This window comes from Lutra lutra, chromosome 2, assembly GCF_902655055.1.
Source record: "Lutra lutra chromosome 2, mLutLut1.2, whole genome shotgun sequence".
Lineage (NCBI taxonomy): Eukaryota > Metazoa > Chordata > Mammalia > Carnivora > Mustelidae > Lutra > Lutra lutra.
In genome coordinates this window covers 140,091,761-140,108,673 of record NC_062279.1, presented here as the reverse complement: position 1 = coordinate 140,108,673, position 16,913 = coordinate 140,091,761, and the positions used below count along the sequence as shown (strand labels likewise).

The window sequence follows — 16,913 nt, the reverse complement described above, 5'->3', positions numbered from 1 at the left end:
CAGGGAATGACAGCAGGGGGCAGCTAGAGTTTCCCACTTCCTGTGACTGACCTAACCCAAATCGACTTCACCATCTTAACCTCGGGATCCCTGCATGGCAAATGTAACCCATGCGTACTAGCTTTCTCACTCTATTTTATTTGAAGTATGAATTTAAAGCGCCCTTAGGGAAGGGAAAGGCTGAAGATCCCTGAGTGGACCGGTGCTCGGCATTACCAGCCTTCCCATTGCCTTTGAGCAGTTCAGAAAAAAACCTCTGCAAGAGAACCGCCAGGTGGCACCTGTAAGGCGCAGATGGAGAGAACCATTTGCCCCACACCCCACAGCCCGGAAAAACGAGGCTGCGTGTCTTCCACTGTGGGCTTGTTGGCTAGGAAGTGGGGGAGTTTTAGTCTCCGTTCAGGCTGCGTGATTACGTACCCTGTTTTCTTGACACCCCAAACACGCAGAGTGCAGATTTGTCCCCACGCTTTCGGGCTGCCAAAGGCGTGTCACACGCTGGTTAGGAGCAGCTCGGCCTCAGGCAGCGGCCGCGACGTGGGGCTGGCGGTGGGTGGCGGTAGGCTGCGCTGAGCTGGAGGCCCAGTCAGTGCCCAGGTCTCCCTCGTCAGACCTCTACCTCGGGCCAAGGCGAAGGAGTGGCAAGAGACGGGTCCCAGGGTGGTGGCAAGCTGAAGTACCCGGCACGGGGGACACCGCCTCCCAGTCTCGCTCACCCCCAGACTGGGCCGGCGCTGCCAGTGGCCGGGGTCTGGGGCACCTCCTCCTGCCAGTTAGAGAATCTTGTGTTTTCTCCGGCCCCCGTTTCGGCGTGGTGGCTCCGGGTCTCCCCTCACCGCCACTCTGCATCTGTTCTCCCCCAGCCCAGGCTGGACGACCGCCCCCGCTTGCAGAAGGTCGGGGAGCAAGGTGTCAGCTCACGGAGCAAGCGTGTTGGGTCATTTGGGGCTGGGTGGCCGGGGTACCAACTCCACTCCATCAGCGGGAGGCGAGCTGCGCCAGTTGCGAGACTGTCGCTGCCCCTGCCGCCTTTATTGGCGGTTGCTGGTGACATTGGGAGGAGACCGCTCGGAACAAGCGGAGGAGGAGGAAGAGGAGCAGGGAGCGTGGGGGTGGGGGAGAAAGTAGCAATTGTGCCAGGGGGCGTGTGAGCAGCCGGAGAGGCAGCCGCGCTGGTGACAACTTCTCCTGGGCGCGCGCGGCGGGGCGGGTGGGAGGGCGGGGAGCGAGCGCCGAGCGCGGCCGGAGCCGGGCGCCTGAGGGAGCCGCGGGAGCCTCAGGGAGCCGCGGCCCGCGCCCTGCGCCGCCGCCGCCGCCTGCTCGCTTCCTCCGGGTTCTCAGCCCCGGGTGCTGAGGCTCCGGTCTATAAATAGCAGGTTACAGCTCCTGCTCCGCGCGCACACGCTCACAAGCGAACGCAGGAAAGTCAGGCTAAAAGTGTCTGCTGCTGCTGCCGCCCCCCACTCCGCCTCCAGGAGAGGTAATTACCCGCCCGGGATCTGAGGGCTCGGTGGGGATTTTTGCAGGGTGGTGTGGGTGATGGTGGGTGATTCGAAAGGCGTTGGAGCGGGTCTAAGAGCGCGGGTACACGTCCTGGCGGGGGGAGCTGTATGTTTTGTATTAAGTTTCCCAGTCTCCCTGCCTCGATAGCCCCTCCAGCCCTGTCGCCAGCGGGTGGGATGAGCTGTCTCTCCTCGGTGGCCCGGGTACCTCTGTCACCGCGCTTGCCCTGCCGCTGAGCGCCCCTTGGCCCGCCGAGCGCGTGGGTTCACCCTCTCGCTTGCACTCACACTCTCTGGGCCCGGGGTAACTCTGAGCTCCGGCCTCATCGACCTTCTAGGGCTGCGCCCACCTGCGCAGTCCTTTTAGAGAGGCCGCGGTGGCCCCGGGGTTCTCTCTCAACCCCATCCCGACCGCGCCAAGCTGACGCCACCGGCCTCAGGAGAAGTCGGCTTTAAGGCTAGGGGTGGGGTGGTGGCGGGAGCGAGGGTGACTGGTACTGAGGTTTCAGTTGCCCCATGTCCTGGGTTTTCCTAAGGAGCCCTTCTCCGTGACCACCCCGACCCTACGCCCCGCAACTCATTCCGGCAGAGAAGCCCGGCACGTCTCTTCTTAGCCGAGGTGCATCCCTTGTCCTACCCCAGTGAGGTCTCGCTGATAGGGTTAGAAAGCGAGGGCCTGGGGTGAAGGCATGGGGAAGGAGGGTGGTGGTGGTGCGGTCATTGTCCGGAGTACGAAAATTGCGCTGCTGGCTCCGCAACCTCCCGCAGGGAGGGCCCAGGCGGAAGGGTGTCTCGGAGCCAGGGCTGGTTCCTGAGTGGACTTTCAGGCTTGTAGCTGGGAGGGAGATGAGGATGCTGGATCTACACATACCTGTTTTTGCCCCTCCCTGTGCCTCTGAAATCTCTTTCCTTTTGGGGGGTGGTTTCTGCCCCTGAGGACACAGTGAAGAGTGACCCGCTGTTTTCTGTTTGGGGACAGGAGGTTTTATGAGGGTGAGGGTGTGCATATTGATTGGGTTGTTGCTGCTGCTGCTGCACAAAACTTACTGGAAAAACCTGAGAGGGTTTTCTATTACTCCTGTTTTAGTGGTGCAGATTCGCTCCTTTGCCTCTTTTTTTTTTTTTTTTTCCTTCTCTGGAACCAGTACCTCCCCCCCCCCCTTTCTGAGATGTGTTGTTTGAGGTCATTACATTTTATGACTCCAGGTGTTACATTTTGCATATCTCCTTCCCCTCAGTGTGACAAAACTTGTTTATAAAGGTGTGAGTTTATAAAATAAGTAAAACCCAGAAAACAGAGGATAATTTTGTCGTTTTCCCCTCAAGATGGGCACTTTATAGCCCTTTTATAGGTGTAAAACTACATTTCAAAGACCTTACTTGTAACAGGAATTTTCTTAATGGGTCCTGGACCAGAGGTGGTAGTAATCTGACTTACTGCTAAAGCAGCATATGAGGTACAAGGGATCACCAACAGGGCAGCTGGCTGAAGGTGTGCAAGAAGTTGAGTAAAAAGGGGACTGGGCAAGTGGGCATTGTCTCACTTAGTAGACAGAGAAATACGTTATCTTGTGTTCATTTGCAATATGTTCCAGTAAAACATTGATAATAAGTCAGAGTAAATGATTAATTGGTTTGTGATAAGTATGTGGGTATTAAAAATTAAACCTCTTACATTTATAGTAATGTAAAATGTTACTGCCATGGAATGCTTTTTCAGCATATTTCTTTAAAATGTGATCTAGAAGATTGTCCTTGAAAGGTTATGAAATTTACATGTGGAGAGAGTCTAAATGTTCAGTGTCATTAAGAAACGTATGTGCTGATTGAATTATGGATCTTATTTTGGAAGAATATTCTCTTTGATTAGGCAAATCAATATTTATTTGTGATAAACTAATGACCAGTTAGAATGTACATATTTATAACCGTGTTTTGCTTTTGATCTTTCCATAAACATAAGAAAACCCAGATAGACCAAGTTTAGTCTTCTCCCTCTAGTTGTTCAAAGAAGCACATGGTCAAAGTTATAGGCAGAGAATACTTTTAAAATGTTGGATTTAAACTTTACTTTGGGAGTGCCAGTTGACTGAATGACTTCATTTATCATAAAAATTTTTGTGAAAAGACTCAAACTCATCAGTTAAATTTATAAAACAATGTATTATATTTTAGTTGCATGAAATGGAAGCTCATTAAGCTTGGAAGAAAACCCAGATATTTGTTTTAAATTGTGTGAGTTGAGAGTAATTCATTTCTTTTTTGAGACATGAAGTTTCTTTTAGTACAAGTAATACAAGTCCCTGCATGGGTAGCAGAGTTAACTTTTACTACTTTGAGGTAAAACCCAAGAGAGCAATTCTCCTAAAGATACAGAAAAAAATGCAAACCGCTCTCATATTTCTTAGAAACCAACTGGATTTCTGTTTCTGGATAAGTATCTGGCATCTGAGAATACAAAGTTAAAAAAATTATGAAATCATAATTAGTGAGTAAAATGCTCACTGGGTGTGGTGCATAATCAATGAATCTTGGAACACTGAAAAAATAAAATTAAATTAAAAAAAATAAAATGCTTATTGAATATCTATTACATATTCTTATTTCAGTGTGCAATTCCAGCCAGTATGTCTAATATTAGATATACCAATATCATGATTTTTGTAGTCTTTGTGGAATAAGTTCTTGCCTTTTATAACCATGGGGATTCTAATAGATAGAGATGTGCTGTTTTAAATAATCTCAAGTTAAATGTTAATGTTCATTTCAAAGCTATGTCTTTCTCTTCTGTATTCTCTAATTTTTAAACATGTCTTATCTTTCTAAAGCCTTAGGGAATTTGCTTCATAGGTCATTTTGTTACTACTTATTTTATGTTGAGTTAGAAATTCTTGATTATAGACCTTAGGACACACTCATAAGTATACATACTTTCATATTCAAGCTTAAGAAATGAGGCTATTAGATAAATAATTTCAGCTTAAATACTTATTTTTAGATGCATCCAAATGATGATATTACAATCGCATTTGTGTGTGTGTGTGTGTATGTGCAAATACACATAGCCTTGGTTTTCCAAAACTTTAAATGCAGTATGTACCTAGAAAACACACTAAGATATGTAAGAAAATTCTAAGGAATCTTCAGAGTCTCAGGCACAATTGTCATTTGAATCAAGACTTGTTAGTTCCTTCACTTTATACCTTTTCACTACCTTGTAGATTAACAGGAGAGTTTTAAAAATGTTTTTGAAGTTTTATAGTAATATGGCTAATATAATATAATATAATACAATACAATATAATTTATGTTGTGTATATATCTGCAACTGCAGTGTTTTTCCTTATATCAGGCATAGTTGTAATCACTATCTTATTTCCTGGAATTATCTTGTTATAGACCATACACCATAAGGTCAAGGGAATATCTAGGAGTTACAACTTAAGACCTTTTACTCAATTGTAAATTTACTGAACATTGAGATGTCCTAATAAATGTAATCCCAACATAGTGTGAAGAATTGGATTTCAATATAATATGTATTCTTAAGTCATATTTTCCAAACTGAGTTTCTCACATTGCGGTATTTTGAGTAAATCTTTCTTCTGCCTTGGGCAGCCATATCAACTAGGTTTCTTGAGTATGTGGTGAAGGCCTCAAAATAGCGCTAAGAGCCTCAAAGTAGCCTTAATAGAACTAAGTGAAATAGACTTGGCAGTAGTCATTTGGTTAAGCTGATTAAAGGAAATCTTGAGATGTTTTCTAGATCATGTGGCTTTGATCAAAGATTCCTTTGAGAATTATCCAAATTAAGATTTCGAGGCAATGGAGGTAACACTTCCCTTAAAGGAAAAATTCTTTCTCCTTCTGTCTTTCTTTCCCTCACTTTCTCCCTTCTTTCTTTCTCCTGTGTTTCTTTTCATCCATTTGTCTATCATCTATTTTTATGTGACCTTGTGGTTATTAAAATGAATCAGTGCAAAAGGCCTAATGTTGAAGTCACTGAATGACATTCTCTATTGTCCACATTTCCAAGGATGGAAAATGTTTATAGGATATACAGGAAGCCTTAATACTTATGCTGATTTTAAATTACTGGAGTAACGTCAACATTGAAATCTCTAGTTTGATCTTATGAGATCAAACTAAAAATAGAACTCTTAAAAATTTCCATATATTGTTTTAAATATATCTTTCATTTATAAATTTTAAGTACTTTAGAAGGAGAACCTGAGATTTTTATGTTTCTCAAAAAGGTGTGTGATTCTGAAAAAGTTAAGTAAAATGGTTTAAAGAAACCCTTTGATTATTTTTCACTATGAAAAAACTTAATTGACAGAAATATGAGTCTTTCACTTTTCACTTAAGTTCTTAAAATAGGTAGTTATGCGTATTAAGTAGACCAAACTGGAGACTACAATTGCAAAATACAATGAAGTAAATAAAATATACTACCTAACGACAGTAAAATAATCTATAGCAATCCTTCCTTTAGTCTTTCAAATGATCTCATTTCATTTTCATGGGGATTTATTTTTCTAGTCAAAAGATCAGAGATGACCTATAGTGATTAGCACAACTGAAACACAAAGAAATTATTCACCTCTCGGAAAATAAGGTAGAACTAAAAACCAGTGGCATCTGAAATTGAAATTATAACCTGTAGATGAGGTGAGATTATAGTTATGTCCTTAAGAAAGCTTGTGAGTATCTTTAGTGATTTTTTAACATCCTGTGATGTCTTTTCAAACATCTTCATATGTCGAACTTGCCAGCTAAACACATATTCCATCTAGCTCATCAGCATACAACACATGCATAATAGAATATGTTGCATACTGGGTGAACAGTATTAAAAATAACTTAAAAAAACAAACATTTCATGTCTTCATTAACAAAACCTGTAGTTTTTTATATTTACTAATCTAATCAGACCTTTCTTACATGAATTTATAAGACAGGGCTGATTTTATGGTATGTGTAATTTCATTTATTTTAAAAGCCTTCTTATATTGAAATAATTATAAATAAATATGCTTCCAATCTATCTTTCCGGATAAATTTGCTTCAAAACAGAGCATTTCCACTTTCCTGAAGACATCCATTGTGCATTTGGAGTTAAAAAGACATTTAGCACTAGGTGGCAGTGTGCAATGCTTAGTAGCCTTGCGTCATTTTAATTGCAATATATTCATTATTAAAGCTTCTCTTTAAAACAGAATTTATTTATATTGTGAGTGTGTTAATGAAATTGAAATCAACTGGCAGCTAAACCTTTAACACTATATTGAGAAGATCTATGGTTTGTAAGACTTTAAAGATTTGATGGTAATATTTAACATACTCTGCTTTTATGTAGGGTTTGCTTACATGAGGGATTGTTAGGAATTAATTGAAATAAATATGCCAGAATTCTGCTTATGATGGAGTAAGAGAAAAGGAAGGGAAAATTAAGTGAACATGATAGGGAAGAAACCATATGGCCATTCTAAAATAGACATCATATTAACTGTATTTTAATCCTAATCCTCTCACTACACAGGCTGAGCAAGAACATTTTTTCCTAGGGGGTTGAATGCTATGATTGTTAATTTTTTCCTCTATCTCATTGCTGTTGGGACAATGCAAAAAGAAAAAAAAAAAGTGCAGATTGTCTTACTGATGCTTCAGCAAATCCCTTGCTATCCTCTGTAATACTGATGGCCTGGCCAGCACAATGACCAAATTGAATTAGTTATGTAGCACTACAATTTACAATTTACTGGTTATTAGGACAACTGAAGTTTATCTACACCATTTTTCTTGGTTAATCTAGATGTATATATCTCTGTCTTTGGCTAAATGATTAAATTATGGGTCTTGGCAGAGTAAATCAATTTATTCCATCATCAGTGCTCCAGAATGGGACCTCTGCATTGTTTAGCGACGTGGCTGGAACTTCCTCAGGATCAGTTTGGTAGGTGTTTCACCATGTTTACTGGACGTGACTGTTGTAGGAATGGAGACCAAGGGAAACATTATTCAACATAAATTGACATAATTAAGAAATATGCTTCTTTAAAAAATTTTTACAACATAAAATTTCAAATCTAATAAAACGCAGAATAATACAACAAACTCACAAGTACCTCCAGCCAGCTTTAACAATTGTTAGATCATATCTATTCTTGTCATCCACAGTCCCACCTGCTTTTCCCCTCCCTCGAGTTTCTGAAATCAAATCCTAGAAATTATATCAAAGGAAATACCTTTGTGAAGTAGTTATTTATCAAAAAAAAAAATTGTTGCAGTTAAAGCACTACATATTTCACTTAAAAAGTCTGAAATCTTGATATCAGGTAAATTAAGCTCTTGACTTTGTTTCTGGAAAATATGGCAGACTTTATATAATTAGGGAAATAATTTCAATTAAGGTTCTATCTCAAGTATATTTTTAATTGCTAGAAGTATATAGCAATGTTTCTTAAACATGTTAGGTGGTTATATATACTTGATAAACCAATGACTACGTTGGGCTTCTTGGATTAAGAAAAATGTTGACTGTACACCTCATCACCACAGTTCCCTTATATAACATTTTACTTCTAAAGAGGCAGACATAGAGCAAACCCTTGGCATGCAAGAATTCAGTTTGCATGAGTCAAGATTTTGCATTAATCTTACAGGTACTTGACATATAGTAATCTGTAGTTTTGCTGAAATGAATTTAAATCACCTAGTCCTGGAAACTGACCTTTCAGTGAATGAGCTTAAGCCAGTGACCAAGAGGTTATACCTCTGGGTGATTTTGTGCTCCAGGTAACATGGCATTTTATGTTCTTGGGCTAATTATCCCTGGTGAGTGTATTTCAGAATATGGGAATCTGAGAGTTGCTCCTCCCCTTTGAGAATATCATGGATATTCTAAAATATACCTATTAGATTTTGTGTAGAGTTAGAATTTTTTTTTTAAAGATTTTATTTATTTATTTGACAGAGAGATCACAAGCAGGCAGAGAGGCAGGCAGAGAGAGAGGAGGAAGCAGGCTCCCTGCCGAGCAGAGAGCCCGATGCAGGGCTCGATCCCAGGACTCTGAGATCATGACCTGAGCCGAAGGCAGCGGCTTAACCCACTGAGCCACCCAGGCGCCCCTAGAGTTAGAATTTTAAATAAATAAAATTCTTTCAGATTTCAAAAAACTGATGGTAACCACTGTGTAAATCTTTGAGACTATTATGTGTCTAAGAGAAAATATAATTCCATAGTAGCGAAAACAAGTAATTTATATTGAAAGGGTTCGTCTGTCATGCCATATTTTTCATATGTATGAATTATATGGGGAAAAAGCCCCTGTATACTTTTCTTAATATTAGACCCATGATATTTTGGCTTTATTTTTGAAATTTACTATAATGTTTTCTTTCCTGGGCTGTTTTAAGGCTGCCTCCCAATTTATTCATGCTATTCATATTTCCACTTCTCATTTTATATTCGGGTGGGAGTGAAGAATGGTACATACTTAGAATAGTGTAATGAGAAATAATTGAGCCTGTTGGCTTCCAGTTGATTTCTGAGATTCTTTCTTTCCTTTTTTTTTCCCTACTCATTTTCCTCCTTGATCATAAATGTAATAAATCTCCATTGAAAAAAATTTTGCAAGTAGAGACAAATCTTAAGAGTCAGAAAAAAAAATCACCTGAAGACAATATTGTTAACATTTCATCATATTTCTTTCTAGGATTTCCTGTGACTGTCTTACAAAAGTTGAGATTAACCTATGTTCAAGGGGTGTGTGTGTGTGTGTGTGTGTGTGTGTGTGTGTATGTGAGAAAATGAGTATTTTAATTATTTTTCCACTTACAATTTTGTTGTTCAATTCAGTTTACACTTTGATTGAGCAATGTACCAGGTAGTATGTGCCAGGTTCTGTGCTTGTCTTTGTTCTAATTTACTACAATGAATACAAAAGAAAAATTACTTTTACCATGCCTGTAAATAATTTTCCTATCATTTTTTAGTTGCTTTCTATTAGTTAGGCCTATAGATCATTATCATTTGTTTATTCTTATTCTCTCAACTTAGACTTTTATCTTATTGTAAAAGTCTTTTGCTGTTACTACGTGGTGATGAGTATTTCCTGTATGACCTCATTTTCTGGTATTCCTTTTCTATATTTTTCACTGTTATCTTAGGAGTATACTGGATAAAGGGCTTGAGCTTTTTAAAAACTTCTTAACACATATTGCCAAATTGCTCTCCAGAAAAACTGCACCTACTTCCATTCTCCCTAAAAGAACATAAGTCATATCTCCATCCTCAGCAGGACTGAGGGATATTATTTTTTTTTTAAATCTTGTTATTGGGAAAGGTGAAGATGATTGTTAACAACACCACCACCAATATCATCATCAATAATCACAGCAATAACACTTACTGAACATCTCTTACAGGCCATTCATCATGCACGACCTTTATACTATCTCATTTAATCTTTACAACTGTAAGAGAAGAATATTATCATCCCATTTTAAAGTAGAGAACTTATTTTTTGAGAGGTTAAGTAACTTATCCAAGGTCAGGCAACTGGGAAGTGGTAGAATTAGGTCCTGGCCTGTGGCTGATTTTATTTTAAATCTAGTCTTTAAAGTGCTACTTTCTTGTTGTACGATTATTTGATTAGACGAGGTTGAAAAATTTTGAAGTTCTTATTTTCATTTATACTTTTTTTTATATGAATTCCTATCTTCAGCTGGTTTGTGTATTGGAACCTTGATTTTCATCATTTTCAATACACTTTATGAGTTAGGGGCACTGTTTCTTTGTCATTTATGTCATCTATACTATTTTCTTATTTTCTTTAACATATAAAAGTTGAAAATGTGTCTAGTGAAGTTGAATGTCATATTTCCACTATTGCTTGATTTGCTTAGATAATACTTTCTCATTCATAGAACAGATTAAAATTTCCCTGAGTTATTCTTCCCTAAAAGAATTTGCATCCAGTTCTTCAATGACTTTTTCTCTTGAGTCCACCCAACATTGTGATGGTGTATGGTGTGAGATAAGACTTAACTTTATTTATCTCCTAAAAATAGATAAACATGTTCCAGCAGCAGTTTCTGAATAATCAATCCATTCATTCCCCATTTATTTTTCTATCACATAATATCATAAATTGTCTTATTGTAGAGGTAAGTATAGACACTCCTTCTTAGTGGGTTTCTGGTTTTGGTATGCATAGTCTAATTTTCCATCAATTCTTTTATTAATATCACACAGGTTTAAATGTTTTTACTTGCTTCATATCTGATAAGATTGATACCCTTTTCTTGTTGAATTTTTTCTGTGTCTATGTGTAGCTTTTAAGATTCTCACAGATATTTCTTCCAGACTCATTTTAGAATAATTTGATAAGCTGTCCCCAAAATAGTTGTAGAGTTTTCATTGAGTATATAAATGAAATTGAGGAGAATTGAAAAGTTTACAAGATCTAGTCTTCTTATCCAGGAACCTGGTGTGTGTCTAAGTAAAGTTTTGATATGGAGAATTTTTCATGCTACATATAAGGGCTTATGCTAGACATCAATTATTTTGCCAAAGTACTTTCCTTTCTCATGTTTCAGTCTTCAGACTGACCAAGGAATAATAGAGCCTGTTCTATGCACCATGAGCCCACATTAGTTTTGCTCATTCATAGTCATATGTTCGGCCTAATGGCATCTCTTTGTCCCTGGAAGGAGGGAATCAGGAGGCCTGAAAGTTTCTCTTCCCCGTTACTGGATTACAACCTTGTTTCAAACAAATATTTAGGTTAAATCATGTTACTTAAATTATCTCAAGAAGATACCTTTAGTATAAATATTTAAAACATCAACATGAATAATTGTGCAACTTCTTCAACAGCTTACTAATGAGATGTCATAAAATTGTCCAAAAATATGTATTACTTTGTATATCAATAGCATACAAGGTAGCAAACATTTCTCAGTTTGATACTTGGTTTCCAGTTGTCAAATCCAACATAATTACCTCTAAGATCATCAATTTTATCCCATTACAATGGTGTGGCAGGGTTGGATAACTAGCCAGAAGCTGTAACTTATTCATCTGTGTCTATATTCTAGTTATGCAGATTTTTAGAATGGAAATCTGGAAGTATTTTCACACACACAATATGTTCATGAGTTTCTTAAGTGCTATATAGCTATATACTCCAGCTCTCTCCCACCGATCATGGTATGTTAAACAATTTGTTACTGGGATCATTCAGAAGATAATGCCTTGCTTTTACTAACTTGAGTCCTCCAGGTTTTTTTGGAGGGGAGACTTATTTATCTCAGGCTAATGGATCCTACTTCTGCTGGCATTGTGTCTCAGGAAATTACAGATAAGTAGGAGAAGTATTATGTGTGTGTGTGGGGGGGTGGTCTTCAGGCCTTCTCATCTATACTTCCAATTCCAGTTTTATTACTTCCAAGGGCAATTCTGTGTGGTGGAATTGTGCGTGTAAGTTATGTATGAGCTACAAGTATTAGGTGAGGTGGTGAGAACTCTGTTCATTTCCCTGCCTAAAATTGCAAGAGCTCACCCATGGATGGGTCACCATGTCAGGTTCTAGTAACATCTACTTTTCATTTCATAGGCTAAATATTCGAGATCAACAACAAAAGACAACAAGAGGAGAGCTTATAATTTGCTTCTGTTAAGATTTTCTAATTTCTATGCCAAGGTTTATATATTCCTTTTTAGTTGAATGCTTCAAGTAACAATGCACTAGCAGTGATGAAAATCCTCTCAAAGCCTCAAGAGACTTTTTCTACAACTTGTTGAAATTTCCCTGTCAAAATCTCTTGGGTAATATGATGCTAAGAAAGAATATGTGAAAGAAAAAATAGACTAGTGAAGACAGTATACAGCAAAGAAATTGTAATCTGTTTCTAGCACAGAAACATTAATTATAATAAAAAATGATAAAAATTCACTGAAAAATACAGCTTTAGTTCAAGAAGGCACCTTCAAAGAACTTTAGTTTAACTATTTCTGTGCTCCATTGTAAGATGACCAACATTTTCATTTGTTTGGGACTGAGGAATTTCAGGACTAAAATGAAGAGAGGCTAGAGCAAATGGCATGGTTGGTCATCTTATCTCCACAAACATGGTGAAAAGTGTAGGGAAGTAATGGGTATAAGATTTTAAGTAGTCTGTTGTATTCAGGAGAAAGAAAAGACAATTTTTGATTATTAAAGTGTTACTTCAACATTCTCTGAATAAAAATGATATAAAATCTGAACTCACGTTGTCCTTTGTTGGCAGAAGCTCGGTATTTTTTATTTATGTACCTATACTTATTTATTCATAATTTATTCCCTGAATACTTCCAAAAATGATTTGAGATGCCTTACAGTAAAGCCATGTACAAAGATACTGAGCCTTTATAGCAGTTCAATAATAATGTAAAAGATATATTTTGGAGCTTTACTAAAAGTAGTATTCCTTAAATATTAAATTTGTTAATATGAATATTATCCAATGCAATATCTGAAGTGCTCTAGGTAGAAAAACATATAGTGGGAAATTTAAAATCTCTACCCAAATCCTGTGATTTTGGATAGAAAGCTAGCAATTATTTGATATTATAAGGCTCTCATCAGATAGTCTGGGTGAGGTGCTGAGGAGAGGCCCAAATAGAAGAGCTCTGGATCCATCCAAACAGGAACAGCAGCTTTCTGTCACATGCATGTTTTTGATTCTGACTCCATGTAGTCTAGCATTAGACACAGCTGTTTTGCATTGAAAAGACTGTTGCATTTATTAAAAAGACCTGGTGTAGGTATTTGTTCTTCCAAATCTAAGCCATAGTGATTTGGGGAAAGTCATTGTAAGGTACCTGAGCCTGTTTTCTCATTTATTAAGTACAGATAATAATAACTCTCTCATAGATTTGTAGTGAGAATTAAGTGGGATTGTATAGAAAAAAAGACACAAAATATACTATAAAAACATAGTATTAAAAATATTGATAATCATTAATTTAATTATTTTCCTGTTATTATGTCCTATACTCAGAATGATCATTTAGAACATGATTATAGTTCTAAATGTAACCAAGGATATATCTACATTCAATTCATCTTGGATAAGGGCAGGTGGCAGGTGTCTTTAATAGAGATATACTTATTCGAATTTATCCAAGTTAATTTTAATTTTTTTTTTTTTTTAGTTAAAATTTTCTAAATACACGGGCATCTGGGTAGCTCAGTTTGTTAAGCATCTGACTCTTGATTTTGGCTCAGGTCATGATCTCATGCTCATGAGATCAAGCTGACTGATCAAGCTCAGCACTCAGAGTGGAGCCTGTTGGAAATTCTCTCTCTTCCTCTCCCTCTGCCCCTCCCTCTCACCGCTTGCATGTGTGCATGTGCTCTGTCTCTAGTGAAAAAAAATTTTTTTTTTAAAAGATTTTATTTATTTATTTGACAGAGAGATCACAAGCAGGCAGAGAGGCAGGCAGAGAGACAGGAGGAAGCAGGCTCCCCGCTGAGCAGAGAGCCCGATGCGGGACTCGATCCCAGGACTCCGAGATCACGACCCGAGCCGAAGGCAGCGGCCCAACCCGCTGAGCCACCCAGGCGCCCCCTCTAGTGAAAAATTTTAATTGCAAATGTAATTAATTGACTCCATAGGTATAATAAATGAAATTCCTTATTTTTGTGTAGTAGCCATTGAGAATTTCTAGAATAAATAACAACAACATAAGTATATTTAAAAAAAAATAAATTGTTTTAGACAAAATTTAAATTGCCTTAGACAAAGCATTTTTTAAAAAATATTGAGTTTAACTCAATATTCAGATAAGGTATGTCTATTCAGATGGCAACAGTCTCTACTACTCTGCTATCTTACACTTGACCCACTTCACCTATGTGTGTTAATTGTCCAGCCCTTGCAGGCATTTGGGTTTGTATCTTCTAAACTAGAAAACAAAAACAAAAACAAAAAACCCAAATGGATTACATAGTCCTCAAGTTATACTTCACCTATACTATCACATAAAAGAAAACTTCAGTAAAAGGTAGCATAAACGGATTACATGGGGCACTGGGTGTGGTACGAAAACAATACTGTTATGCTGAAAATAAATAAAAAAATGTTTAAAAAATAAACTATTTGGACCAGAAAAAAAAAAAGTAGCATATACTTCAATGTTGTTTTCTGGTAGTGTTTTGGTTTGACTATACTCTGTATTACTTACAGCTTAAAATAGAATAATAGACTTGACATTATTTTGTGAAAACTGAGAACCTAGTACAGATTCTCATCCAAATATGTAGTTATTTTCTCCTGTCAAATGGAGAAGGGCTAAGGAATTATCTATGGGCACAGCCAAGAAATGTTTTCAAAAACAATTCAGAGTCTACTCTGATGAGTTTCAAGCCATGATCTCCTTATCTATAAACTGGTTCATTAACACTCACTTGCAAAAATGTTATGAAGATTAATTATAATAAGAAGTCTAGAGTGTACCATGTCAGAACATGTTAAGTCTTCAAGCTCTTTTATTACTATGATTAATACTTTTTATTATTATATTAATAAACAAGGAATTGAGATATTAGTTATCTGACAGTATTTTCTAAACTTTTGACAATAGAATTTTAAATGAAATCCTAGTATATAGAGTGATATGAAAACAATATGCTATTAAGATGGATACATTCTATAAGTTCACATTTTTAAAATATGCTTATTGATCATATCAATCCTATCAATAGGGTCAATCAATGAAAACAAGGAGGTTCCTTTGCTGAACACAATTACATACATAATCATTACATAAAGTCTGGACATATAGAATAGTTGTGCAGTTATATCAACTTCATCATGCAATTCATTTTTTATTTGTTTATTTTTAATTTCTCTTTATTTGATTTTTGTTCATTTGGTATTTTTATTTTGTGTTTTTGTTTGGTTTATGTGGCTTCTTCCTCTATATTACTAATTTCTCAAGGATGGAGACTCTTTTGGTCCCAATATCCACTAGAATGCATAGCACATGATAGGCCTCAATAATGTTTTTTTGGATAAATGAATAATCAGCAGAATGGGGCTTACTCTACCTGAAAAAAATCACTGTGCTGTTAAAGGTGTTAGAACTTGAAAAGGACTGGTAATGGTATGATAAAATAACTGATCTAAAAATGGTACTTTCTGGAAGAACTTTAATCTTTTAGTAAAGCCCTTGCTATACCAGGAATAATCTGGTCTTTGAAAAGTCAGCATGCATATGTGTGCATATACACAAGTGTACACATGCACACATATGTATGCTCCTTTATGTATGTGCATTTATAAGAATTAGTGAGGGACAAAGTGAGGGAAGTGAGAAGGGAATGAACATTTGTGGAGGGCCTGCCATGTGCTTGGCACTTACCTGATCTGAATATGGTTTAACCTTCTTCAGGATATTTGCTACATCAGAGCCTATATAAATATGTCCATTGAAATATTTATTACATTTCAGCAGGTGGAATACGGAAAATAATTACAAATACTATGTAGAACTTCTTTTTGAGGCTGAGTAATTTGTAGAGTTTTTGTTTTGTCTTATTTTTTAACCACACCTTTCTAATCGATGAGAATCAGCATAAAAGGTTGAGATAAATTGGAAAAAGAAATCGTCTTGGTAACTCATATATATGCTCTATTCTGCTGAAAATAACAATAGCTAGTATTTATTGAACAATAAGAGTGCTTTACTCACATTTCCTCTTTTACTCTCATCAACTGTATGAGGTAGGCACTGCTGTTACTCCCATTTTACAGGTGAGAAAATTAAGGCACAGAGATTAAATATAACACGGTCTAGTTACATATTTAGGAAGAGGTAGGTCCAAGATTCTGAGCCAATCCCTTAAGGACCCCACTTTTGCAATCTGACTCTTTGAATATCACTAGTAGAAGTACATGGAAGCCCTATATTCTTCCTGCCAGTTCTCTGTTGGAGGTTCTTCCCTTGAGCTTGAACTGGTAAGAAAAGAAGATGATTGCCCCTTTGAGGGTGGCTTGCAACCATGGTGCTAGAGGCAAGGTGTGCTCTCCAAGTTGTGGTCATGAAGGGGGAAGGAGATGGTTCCCATCCAAAGAGGAGGTCTGGCTAGAAACGATGTAGATATCTGTAGGATACTTCCCTTTGCCATTTGTTTGTTCTCTAAGTTGGAAAAATGGTTATTTGGCTCTGGTTGGATCAATCTGTTGAAATAAATATATATAATATCTGGAGACTTTATGATAATTATGAGGATAAAATTGCCCAGCAATTGGAAACCTTTAATCATGCACTTTGAACATTCTAGCGAAAATTTTTCTGTTGCCTGATAAGCATCATAGGTGGAAGGAAACATCTGCTGTGTTTTTCATGAGAGCTATGGA

The 16,913-nt window shown here is 37.8% G+C and overlaps 1 protein-coding gene across 1 annotated transcript in view; it reads left to right on the top strand.

Annotated features, from left to right (window-relative positions):
- The first annotated feature begins 1,159 nt into the window (after positions 1-1,159).
- Positions 1,160-16,913, top strand: part of INPP4B (inositol polyphosphate-4-phosphatase type II B) — an 832,665-nt gene continuing 816,911 nt past the window's right edge. The window contains 1 exon segment of the mRNA XM_047718523.1: positions 1,160-1,480. The gene's annotated coding sequence lies outside the window, so the exon portion shown is untranslated.